This window comes from Mytilus edulis, chromosome 4, assembly GCF_963676685.1.
Source record: "Mytilus edulis chromosome 4, xbMytEdul2.2, whole genome shotgun sequence".
In the NCBI taxonomy this organism is placed as follows: domain Eukaryota; kingdom Metazoa; phylum Mollusca; class Bivalvia; order Mytilida; family Mytilidae; genus Mytilus; species Mytilus edulis.
Window position 1 is genome coordinate 32,092,227 of NC_092347.1, and position 11,869 is coordinate 32,104,095.

Here is an 11,869-nt window from a genome sequence, read left to right on the forward strand (position 1 = left end):
CAGGAACATATACATTAGATATACTGTTTCCATAGTATGCCTAATATTGAAGTTACATTTACATGAATTATTTTAAATATATATCTTATTAGGTCACTAGCACACTATGTAACGAATTTATCTTACCGACTATCTTTATCTGTTGAATTTAGACTAGAGTTGTCTCATTTACAATCTTACCACATCTTCTTATTTTTCAAGTGTTAAATTTTAAGAACCTACTTTCACAATGATTGGTCTACACACAAAAAACTAATGTCAACAATCAATATAAACAACCTTGATATAACAGTACTAAACAGAACTTTCAATACATTTACATAATCAAACAGTGTCAAAGTCGTAACTCTACTACTAACCGTGTATTGAAATAAGTCCCGCCTCCATACTAACCTAACATGGAATATACACGGTCTCCACGCGGACGCTTTTAACCAATCATAATTATTCATAAAAAGGTATAGGAGGTAAGATAAAAATGGATGTTTACAATCCACTGGAACTTATAATTATGCAATCATCATAATGATCATTTGGTCTATAATCGGTCTGCAGCGTATTCAATTATTATATGAGTGTTTGTTCTCGCTTTGTAGATTAATTCATTCAGAATAGCCTTGCATATCAATCAACAGATTTAAGGGGACGACCATTTGATATTCTAGTGGGGGGGGGGGGGGGGGGGGGGGGCAGGAGGATTTTGAAAATAAATAACTCAGCCTTGATAATCACAAAAATAAATGGTTTGTTCTGTGGTAGTTTAAAAATAAATTACCTGACTTGCAATGTATTGAAAATAAATAACTCAGCAAATCTAATAGAAAGTATGAGATGGCACCAGATTCTTCATAAATTCATCTTTTCCCCAAAAAAAAATCGTGAAACACTGCACAATTTTTTTAATGATAAAAGTATAAATATTATTTAAATATACTTGAAATGTCTGAAAATTGGTTTCATTTAACTCAGTGAGGTATATTGTTTCAGGAAACTTTACCTCACTTTTATTTAACTACATTGAGGCAAATGCCTCGTGTAGGAAATTTAAAAACCAAACGCTTGTCTCCATATCAAATTGTGTTCACGGCGAGTGCCTTTTAAGAAGCAAGTTCTGTTTTCCCTCAGCTGAGCCCTGATTTTTTTTTTGGATCAATGTTTCTTATTTATTTGTCTTTTGTTTATTGATTCCCCTTCTGTATTCTGTGAGTGTTGCATTCATTTTGTAATCTAGTAATTTTGTTACGAACTTGATCATGAGTTTAACAGCCACACTATGTGAATTCCATTTTTGCTTTATCATCCACATGGGTCTTTTGGTGTTGTCCCTAGAAACTTGAATTTATACATTTTGCTTTGAGACCAAAATATTGTAAAAAAAAAAAAAAAAAAAAAACTTGCATTTTCAGATTAAGAAAGGGTCTTTGAAACACCCAGAAAGCATGATTTTGCATCATTTGTTCTATAGCTTCTTGTGCCTTTAGTGGCTCAAAAACCCTTTAAAAAAAATTGCCTTGCTCCGCTCTGCGACATATGTTTGCCGATACTTTTAAAACAGTATGGCTACAACCAAACTTTAATACTAAAAATGTATGCATTACATGTAGATATGCAATTGGGAATATAAAAGATTCATTTCTGCCCAGGATGATGATTAATTCTGATTAAATGGTACATAATGACTTGACTATACATGTATTATTTATAATACACAAATCATTTAAAAATTGTATGTTTTTCGATTATCATAAATATAGTTGTGAAAATAAATAATCAGTCCCTTGCTTTAATGAAAATGATAAATCTTGCTTCAATAGTGCAGAAAATGAATAATCTGTCCTCTTAGTTTACAGAAATAAAAAACCGATGAAAAACAAATCCTCCTGCCCCCCTCCCCCACCCATAATATCAAATGGTCGTCCCCTAACCACGCACGTGAGGTCACACGTTATGAAGTAGTATATCGTTTAACGCTGTGTGTGCTTACGAACTTTAATTATTCACGTCTCGCAATATCTTCCAAACCATTCACGCACACACTGTCCATCGTTCAATTCTTAATAACGTCTCCGAGGAGAATATAGAAATGTTCGTCCATCTTTTGTGTTATTTAAGAAATAATTGATGCAAGCTATACTTTATTGTAGTTTTAACATGGGTATGCATTATATTCGTGATTATTTTTGCCCGAGCGATAATGAGGACTAAAATAAAACGAATATAATGCCTTAGGTTTATACCCATGTTAAAACGGTGTCTTCCCGATTGTCCCACTTTTTGAAATTACAGGTAAAAAGGTAATGAAATTTTGTGGGACAATCGGGAATATGTTTGTGGGACAATTGGGAAGTTTAAATGTGGGACAATTGGGAACTGTTTTTATAATGATGAATTTGTTTTTAAAGCGTGTTGCAGTTAATCAAAGGTTACTAATCAATGTAACTTATAAAATATGAACAAAATAAGAACAAATAATAATATTTACATATTTTATTTTGCTCATAGTAGGTACAATTGAAGTATCATATAATATAATATGAAGTCTTTTAAAAAAAAATTTTTTTTTAGTCTAAGATGCATATATTTTTTTAATTATTTTTCATTGGCTTTGAACTAGCAGTCAGTACTGCGAGTACTCGCAGATCTGTACTTAGTGTCTTTGTTGTGGTGATGTCCCAAGCCAGGAGCCTGTAAGTAAGTGGTTGTCGTTTTTTGCCGTGTAACATATTTGTTTGTTTTTCGTTCATTATTTTGTACATGAATTATGCCATTAGTTTTTTCGTTCATTATTTTATACATGAATTATGCCATTAGTTTTCTCGTTTTACATTAGAAAGATCTTTTAGAGTACATACAATCTAACTCTCTTTCATCGTGTAACAGTATTAAAACATTTGACTTTTCTACTCTTTACACAAGTATTCCACATTCCAAACTAAAAGACAAATTGAAAGAGTTGGTATTACTTTGCTTCATAAAAAAGAATGGCCAACGTAGATACAAGTATCTTGTCTTAGGGAGGGATTAATCATACTTTGTAAAGAATCACTCTGATTCAAACAAAAAATTCTCTGAAACCGATATTATCAAGATGCTTGATTTCTTGATTGACAACATATTTGTAACGTTCGGAGGACGTGTTTTTCAACAGACTGTCGGCATCCCAATGGGAACAAATTGTGCCCCTCTACTTGCCGACTTGTTTCTTTATTATTATGAGGCTGACTTCATGCAGGAACTTCTTAGGAAGAAAGATATGAAGTTAGCAATATCCTTTAACTCTACTTTCCGCTATATAGATGACGTTCTTTCACTAAACAATTCAAAATTTGGTGACTATGTGGAACGCATCTATCCCATCGAATTGGAGATAAAGGATACTACAGATACAGTTAAGTCGGCTTCATATCTTGACTTACATCTAGAAATTGACAATGAGGGTCGGTTGAAAACAAAACTTTACGACAAAAGAGATGATTTCAGCTTTCCAATTGTGAACTTTCCATTTCTAAGTAGCAACATTCCAGCAGCACCTGCATACGGGGTATATATCTCCCAATTGATACGATATTCCCGTGCTTGCATTTCCTATCATGATTTTCTTGATAGAGGGTTACTGCTCACAAGGAAGCTATTAAACCAAGAGTCCAAAAAATCAGGTTCAGAAAAAAGTTTAATTCAAGACCTTAAAAGATCTATTTCATAAATCAAAAATATTATATTTTTTTAATCAAAAGTGTATCAATCTAATGATTTGAAAAACATTTTTTTTATACTTTTATAAAATTAATATTAAATGTGCAATAATTAATTCTTGTTTATTTAGCAAGACAAAGAACAGTTACCTTGTTTATCTAAGAACATTTTACTACATAAAATAATGTGGGACAATCAGAACTTTTCATGTGGGACAATCAGAACTCTAAAATTTTAAAAAGTGGGACAATCGGGAATAAACCGTTAAAACTACGATAAAGTATAGCTTGCATCAATTATTTCCATTCTGATTAGGACAACTAAGGTAATTTCTATGTCCGATGTGTATAAGGGTAAAGCGATTGTGTAGGTTCTTCCATGAACCTCCTTTTTTGTTTATAAAGAAGCAAACAGCTTGCACTGTGATTTTTCAGAGGGAGGTGTTTTTGAACAGCCAGCATGAACGGTTGTCGTATCTAGGTCAAATATGTCAATTTCGGACTGCAACACATTTCAGTCATAATAAATGAACTTGTAACAACATGTGGATAATTTAAGAGTTTGGAAGTGTTTTATGTTAATGAAATTTCTCTAATTCTATGGAAATTTATCCCTTTCCGAACCCATTGTATAAAAAAATTTAATCAACGTGTGGTTGTCGGTGATCTCAGAAGATCATTGGATGATGTTAAGGGTCATGACTTTTTTTTTTTTTTTTTTTTAGATAACTCAAAGTCTGGATGAAACAAAATATGCCATAACAGGGTAGAGTTCAATATCGTAGCAGCTACGAAGTGCTACATAGATTTTGACTATTGAACGTGTAGCTATAGACTAGTTGTTACATAGATATTGATAGCAGCTACGTAGCTAGAAAATGGTTTTTTGAATCATTAGAGAAACAGATTCTTACATAGTTACTCGTGGATTATCGGATTTATCGCCGAGGCTCGGACTTTAAAATTTATAAGTTTAACTATCGAGATTGGATAAATCCGAGAATCCACTCGTATCAATGTAGGAATCTATATATATTAACTGCATGCCAATTTGGTAAAATTCATTATTCTGCAGTACTTAGTCAATAAACGAATGTGCCAAAAAAAATATTGGATTTAGAGCATGGATTTATTCATAAAGCGAAAAAAGCACGTCATATTAGAATATAACATTCATAAATATTTATCAATATTGCAATTCATAATATTATATAGCGTGATCCCACTTAATTCTGTGTTTTTGATCATACACCAAGAATTTTCTTGCGGAATATTGTAACTTGTCTGTTGATGTACCTTCTTAATGTTCATCATATTTCCAGATTCCCAAATATCCGATGACTAATATAGACAGAGTCATATACATTTACATAGAAACATTTACTTTATTTTATCATTCGGTACAAGGACACCGGTACCATTCGTAAATATAAATCATCATGCAGACGTCTTATACGTTCAGGTATTTCACATCCGTTCTTGTATGGTAATATTCTTTACAAAGCACAAAAATGTCGTCATTCACCTCAAAAGCTAACAAAACCTTTATACAGACTTATTAAGAAGAGATCTAGAGATAGTTACGATACTGTGGTCAGGTAATTAAAGATTGCATATTTTGGCTTCACTTATCTATGGTCTTGTATCGGAAATAACCACAAGTTGTTGGCATGATACGGGTTATGTTCTTCTCATATCTGATCATAAAAAAAGTATATTTTATGATTTATGATGGTATAAATAATAAACCCGTTAGTTGTAACGGGAGGGATTAATTTGTGCTTGATATTCATGTGAGGAAGACATAAGTCTTTCAATCAGTTTAATTGAGGTCTGGAGCTGCCATATCAGTAACTGCTAGTAGTCCTTTGTTAATTTATGTGTATTATTGTCATTTCGTTTAGTTTCTTTTGTTACCTATTTTTGAAATCAGACTCGGACTTCTTTTGAACGGTGTTTTATTGTGCGTATTGCTGTGTGTTTGTTTATTCTACATTGGCTAGAAGTAAAGGGGGAGAGCTGAGTTCTAAAAAACACTTGTTTAACCATGCCGCATGTTTGCGCCTGTCCCTTATTTTAGATTCTTTTGTATATTTCGGATAATACGACGGTACAAATTTTTGTTTAAGGACCAGCTGAAGAATTCCTCCGGGTGAGGAATTTTTCTCGCTGTACTGAAGATCCTTGGTGGCATTCTGCTCTTTGGTCGGGTTGTTGTCTCTTGGACACATTCCAGCCCCATTTCCATTCTCAATTTTATATGTCTTTGACATGGAGAGCAGCCTGGCTGCCGGTACAATAACAAACTGGATAATCAAGTGTTGTATATCAATTTCAATTTCAGTGGTGTTTTCTATCATTCCTCTACAACGGTTTTGTCATGTGCCCTTTGTACTTACTCCTTCCCTCTCTCGATCATGCATTTACATTTCATTTCCCTTTTTACCGTCAAAATTAACTAAAAAAATCATTGACTATATGTTCACATCACGTTCATGTTAAAATTGACAAATATTGTAAACATGTTATAATACCGACAGCCTTGCTTATTTTACGAGCTCTTTTTTTTTTAAAACTTTTGGCTATAATATTCCAACCAGTTGCAAAATTATGAGAAATTACATGGTCGTGCTTTGCTAGAGGTCAACATTTTGGGTTCATGTGACACTTAACTGGTCCCAATGAAGATCATAAACAAGCGTAATAAGATGAGAAAATAAGGTACCATTTCCCATCAAACCCAATTCGCCCCACAACCAGTTCGTACCTTTTTTTACATACTCTAGTCCTAAATTTTCAGACATCTTTATAAATGTCGTTTGTGAAAGTTATTTTACCAATGAATGATCACATACCATCCTCTAACCGAGGTAAACAAATAGTCAAATATAACCTTGGAATTCCCGCGAAAATATTTTATAACAATTAAGGCAGAAAACTACTATGATGTACAAATCAAATCAAATCAAATCAAATATGTTTATTTCCTAATCAAAGGGCCCTTATAGGCATATGAATTACAAACAAAATGGATAATTATAGACAAAACATAAATTAAAATACATATTTAGAAACAATATGAAATTTAAACATTATAATATGATTTATATAAAAACAAAACAATAGTACATATATATACGACATTGTCAGTTCAACAAAAGAAAGATAACTCTTCCCCAAATATTATCATTAAAACCTGTATTAATTCACTTGACAGTATTATTTCTCACTTCTAAGTTTGAAGTTAAAAATTTGCATAATTTTTTAATAAAATTATCATTATCATTTGTCATAATCCATATAAATAGGTTTTGCGAATTAAGTATTCTTGGTTTTGGACATTCCATAAATAAATCATCAAGTAAAATGGTTCTTGAAGTTACATATAGAGGACATTGCAATAAAAAATGGTGTTCATCCTCAGTCACATTCAAATTACAATATTGACAAAGTCTTTCACATCGTGGAATACTCTCTAATTTACCTGACATATTTACCCTGCGTTCATGACGACCAGTTTCAACTCTTAATTTGTGATTACTTAACCTAAATTTAGTAAGAATTCGACAATTGCCATTATTTATAGAGGATAGATAGGTTTCTTTACCAAATGAAAATTTAAATTTGAAATAAGTACTCAATTTACCTTTATCCTGTAAATAAGAATCTCTGGTTACTTTCCAAGTCTCAAGAAAACTGTTTCGGAGACATTGTTTAAGTGATTTTTTAAATTTATATTTACTTAGGGTTTTACAATAAGCCAAATTAAAGTTTAACTTTTCCCCATAAAAGAGTATATTAGTGTACCAGGAATTATTACCTTTGTTTAAGCTATGTAAATGCATATACTCCTTATATGCATTATTCAGCAGGTTTGATGGGGAATTCTCAAGTCTGTGCCAATACATGAAGACTTGTTTTAACATGTCTATGTAAAGAGTATATCTTCCTAGTTCTGTAAGAACTCCTATATTAGTGCACAATTTAGTAACTCCAAGGATATATTTACAAAATTTATGGTGAAGTTTTTCAGACTCCCAATCCTTAAATATATCAAAGAGAGATGATGATTTTCTCTTAGGGGATATGTACATATATGTTGCTTTTAAATCCCCCTAATTTCATTGCAAAAAATATATATTAGTACTAGTATTATAAAGAATCTACAAAAGACAAAGTCTGTCAAAATTTTTAGCGTTATAGCGTAGAAACGTCACGTTCCGTAATATAGCGTTACTGATACATGTAAACAAGATATCCACTGCTCCGACTGCAAGGGATTTCCTTCTGTTAAGATGAGTTTCCATATAGTGTACAAGCATTTCAGGTGTGCAACTTGTTTATTTTATCAAGTTTTACCAATTGTGATACATTTTTCGTACTTGAGTGCTCTGGCATTGTCTCTATCGTCTCCGGGTAATCTACCCGTGAGCTTGCACCATTGAAGGTAATGGAGGGCGAGCTGGACTCAGTGACAACAAATTAAAAAAAAATGAGTCACTGAGGCCAGGGCTGGACTAGTTTACCCCATCAAAAGACAGTTATTGTATAATATGTGTTCCCGAGAACTTTTAGCGTCCATAGTTTTGTTCCAGGGGTTCCAGGGGGAAGTACGATGGGAACAAATATATGTTCACAAAACTTAAAACTGTTTTCATACGCCATTTTTTTAAAACCGATTTTATGAATTTATCTAGGAGAAAGAACCTAATTGAAGTTATTGCCTATTGATATATTATTTCAGATTCAATGCATGAAATATATATTAAAAAATCTGAGATTGTGGGGACTTTGTTATCAGGTCCGTTCTCGCCCAATATAGTTTCGCACCCTACACGTTCGCACCTCACATTTTCGCCCCCACGTCCGTTCGCACCCTACATGTTCGCGCCCAATTTTTAATAAAATTTAAGTTAATTTTTTAGAAAATATTCATATGAATATAACAAATAATTGTATTCTATTTGAATAAAATTTGAGAATTTATTGAATAGATTTTTTTTTATCAATCTGATGATTTACTATTAAATGTTGATTATGTATGATTATTGCTAATTGGTATTTATAAACAGCCTAATTTGGTGTTATTGTTTACTGTTGTTTATAAATCATGATTGTTGTTTTAAATTGCTTTGATGTAGTCTAAATACTAATAAAATAAATATTAATTATAGCGATACACTTACCATGCATACCAGTTGTTCAACATGTTGTCAGATTCGCACTTAATTGACTAGAAACAGTGAAAAACAAATTATTTCAATACACTAACCAAAACACGATTAAGAATTATTCAACACACAAATGAAATAGTTGTTGCCAGAATAACATAATCCGACTTAAAACAAGGACTTTTTTTTATAAACTTGTCATGACACAAAATTTTATTCAAATAAAATACTTGTCAGAATCTCGAATTATTTAGAAACAATGGCATATATATTTATACCAATACACCTCCAAAAAATCGGTAAAATTAGGTGCGAACGTGTGGGGTGCGAACGAACTTTTCCGCAAAATTTGGGTGCGAACATGTGGGGTGCGAAAGTGAATGGGGGCGAATGTGGAAGGGTGCGAACGTGATTGGGCGCGAACAGACCCGGATTCGTCCTCAAGCACCTATGCATATATGTACGTAAGTAGTACTTACATATGTACATACAGTAACACATATATGGTATTGTCAGACTGGAAAAACACTGAAATGGACAGATGTGCCAAAAAAAGTAACGTCTATTGTAGCCACGGTAGAAAGGAAAAAGAGGAGGATTTATTACTTTTTAAAAAGTTTGTAAAGTCCTCTGGATGATAAATTATCCATTCTTGACGTTTTAACTATCTTTCAATTTGTTTAAAGGGACGTTTTTATAACATGGGTTGCACAGGATTGAAGAGTGGCGATTTTGTAATGGGGCGAGATAACCTATTTCCAATACAAACTATTACGACCACATCATTACAACTTACGGCAGTTGTTTTCCAAGTACCATGACGATTTCCAAAGCATGAAATTGTGCAATGTGCACGATATGCACTGTTCGTTAAATTAGAACTTACGGTTAATGGGAATTGATAGCATATTGGTGAATTATCCGTAAGCAAATAACATACAGACCTGTCAATGTTATTGATACATTATTTACAATAGTTAAAGCATATATAATTTTCCCCCCAAAAAAGTATCCATCTCCCTTGAATTGAAGATGTATTCTTTTTTAATTGTTTTACATTTGTCTAGTCCAAGCCTTTCAAGACGTCATAATTATTTGGACTAACATTTTTCATGTCAGGTCCTTTTATAGCTGACTTTGTGGTATTTTGTTGGTAATTGTTGAAGGCTGTACGTATGGTTACCCATCAGTGGCGAATCTAGAACTTATTCTAAAAGGGGGGGCTGACTGACCTTAGGGGGGCACGCTCAAGTGATCCCTACACAATTAACCTAAATTTTTCACACGTAAGGGGGCCCCTCTTCCTGGATCCGCCTATGCCATTATACGATGCAGTCCTGTTACTCCCCCATACCGAAAAATAAGGCCTGCGGCAAACATTTGCAGCAAACTTTGCCACAAGCTTGCAGCAAACATTTTACCATGCAAATGAAGGTTGCAATAAGCTTGCTGCAAACATATTTCATTGTATTTATGCAAATTAGATTTGCTTCAAGTTTGCGGCAATTGTTTGCTGCAAACTTGTGGCAAACTTGCAGAAACTACACATATACCAATGTCATGTGTGTAGACACATTCAATTTATCTCTTTCAAATTACACAGCAAGATTTTTAAAAAGTCAATTCCTGCCTGTATGCAAACAGTCATTGAAAGAATTCTTGCAAACTTATGAGATTTAAAGAAATACATACATGTACATGCAATTGAGTTTTGAAAAAGGGAGCAGAAGTCATTCTCAAACGACATCATATCCTGTATTAAGAAATGAAAAAAGATAATATCAAATGTGTATTGAGGACATTTAGTATAATGCCATGAAAGCTAGGTAATAATAGCATTACAGAATTGAACTTAATTTTAATAAACATGGTACAGTACATCAGTTACAAAATTCAACCTTATAATAGCTAAAGTTACACATACATGTACATGTATATATAGTTGCTTACTTAATTATGTACATGTATTGTGATGACATTAATTATTTTATTAAAACATGCAGTTCTATGAGTTATTTGTACTTACAAAATTATACATACTGAATATCCTATATTTTTGAACCAAAATGCCTCCTTGATCTCTTATATGAGAAATGCATTTTCCAAACTCTAGCATCATGACCTAGCCGCAATTTCAAATTGTTAGCTTCCAGGAAGTGCCAACTACATTTGTAGGCATGCCCAGTCAGTATTGTGTAATTCTTGCAATGTTCTGGCAAACATATAGAATGGTAAAAGTGTTCTGTAATCTTGCAGCAAACATATAGAATTGTTCAAGTTATCTGCAATCTTGCGTCAAACATTCTTTATTATCTTAAACTTTCTGGCAATCTTACGGCAAACATTGATGTTTCTGCAAACTTGCCGCAAGCTTGTAGCAAAAAGCTGCAATGTTTGCTAGAAGTTTGCAGCTAGCGGCAAATATCTGCAAACTCTATTTTCTGTGTTCCTGCAAGCTTTTTGTTTGCCGCAAGCTTGCAGCTACAAAATGTAGTCTGCTGCAAGTTTGCGGAAAACAATTAAGTTCCATAAGGGGGCCACCCAATGGAGGCTTTGATCCTGTGATCATAAATTTAAACATGATAATTTATTTTAACAAGAAATTCAAACATAATAAATTTAATTAAGAAAGTGAAATATTTTAGGATGTGTGCACAGTGCACTATGTAGGTGTAAAATGTAAATAATATTACACTTCTACATGTTAAAAGTGCAGTAGATAATAAAATTTCTGATTTGTAAAAATACTGAAAGATTCTAAATCTCTTGCTTTTATTTTATTCTTAAAGTAATTGTCATTAAATATTGAAGGTTTTTATGTACTTCCTGTTTAATAGGACATACTGTTGAGACAAAAAGATTTGGAGATTTTTTATGGGGACTGCTTAAGATTTGTAAATAATTCACTTAGATAATTTGATTCCATTTGATCAGAAAAAAGTGGAAGTAAATATTGTATAACATAAGTTTTCTTGTTAGTGAGTAGGGGCATTAATTAGTATTTTG

At 32.7% G+C, this 11,869-nt stretch overlaps 1 protein-coding gene across 1 annotated transcript in view; it reads left to right on the forward strand.

Moving 5' to 3' along the window:
* Window positions 1-9,648: 9,648 nt before the first annotated feature.
* LOC139519466 (uncharacterized) overlaps window positions 9,649-11,869 on the forward strand; it is an 84,996-nt gene continuing 82,775 nt past the window's right edge. Inside the window, exon 1 of the mRNA XM_071311570.1 lies at window positions 9,649-9,786. The gene's annotated coding sequence lies outside the window, so the exon portion shown is untranslated. The remainder of the gene's footprint in view (window positions 9,787-11,869) is intronic.